Genomic DNA, 1128 nt, shown 5'->3' with positions numbered 1-1128 from the left:
TGTGTGTGTGTGTGTGTGTGTGTGTGTGTGTGTGTGTGTGTGTGTGTGTGTGTGTGAGGCCGGTCTAGACCAGATCAGATCGAGTTATTGTCATAAAGAAACGACACATTTAGATTCTGCTGGATTTAATCTGCTAATTTGAACCAATACTTTTATTTCTGCTCGTTTTGTGTTTCTGCACCAGATTAATATTTCTGAGGCACTAATGCACCCCCATACCATCAGAGAGGCTGACATTTCAACTTTGAGCTGGAGGATTTTTGTCCTCTTTAAATGTGGATCCATCAGGTCACATGGCTTCTTCTTTGTCTGATAGAGCTTTAGTATTTACAGACAGTGATGTGTGGAAGTGTTCCTGAGTCCATGCAGTGATGTCCAGAACCAGAACCAGAACCAGAACCAGAACCAGAAGCAGACCTACAGGACTGTCAGCCTCTGAGCTCAGACATCTGATAAATGGACAGAGTTCTGCTGTAAATGAAGAACAGCTTCATGAGTTCTGTTTATGTCACATAAATATGTTCCGGGTCACGCTGAGCCTCGGTGTGTTTGTGGTACCAACAGAACTTTTCCACACACACAGAGGAAAGAGACTCCGTGTCCTCCAGATGTCAGCAGTGACAGAAAAGCACCGTCAGGCCCGGTGGAGCCACACCGCCTCCAACAGGGGGAGGGAGGGGTCAATCATTAACCCCGCCTCCTCCCCCCAACGTTCTGACGTTCTGCTGCTGTTCTCTGGAACAGAACAGGAACCAGAAGTGCTGAGTGAGGCAGACCTTCAGCTGCACAAACCAGTTCACACAGCTAAAATTAGACACCAGCTGCAGGTGTCGTCTGACATCATCAGCACCTCTGCAGCTTCGCTGCATTATACATGTTTTTATGTATTTATAGTACATTTATACATGGATTTATACATGGATTTATAGTACATTTATACATGTATTTATACATGTATTTATACATGCATTAAACATGTATTCATATATGTATTTATACATGTATTTATGCTACATTTATACAAGTATTTATACATGTGTATATAGATATATTTTTGCTACATTTATACAAGTATTTATACATGTATATAAAGATATATTTATGCTACATTTATACAAGTATTTATAC

Source organism: Austrofundulus limnaeus, unplaced genomic scaffold, assembly GCF_001266775.1.
Source record: "Austrofundulus limnaeus strain Quisiro unplaced genomic scaffold, Austrofundulus_limnaeus-1.0 Scaffold1415, whole genome shotgun sequence".
Taxonomy (NCBI): Eukaryota; Metazoa; Chordata; class Actinopteri; order Cyprinodontiformes; family Rivulidae; genus Austrofundulus; species Austrofundulus limnaeus.
This window is presented reverse-complemented; position numbering follows the sequence as displayed.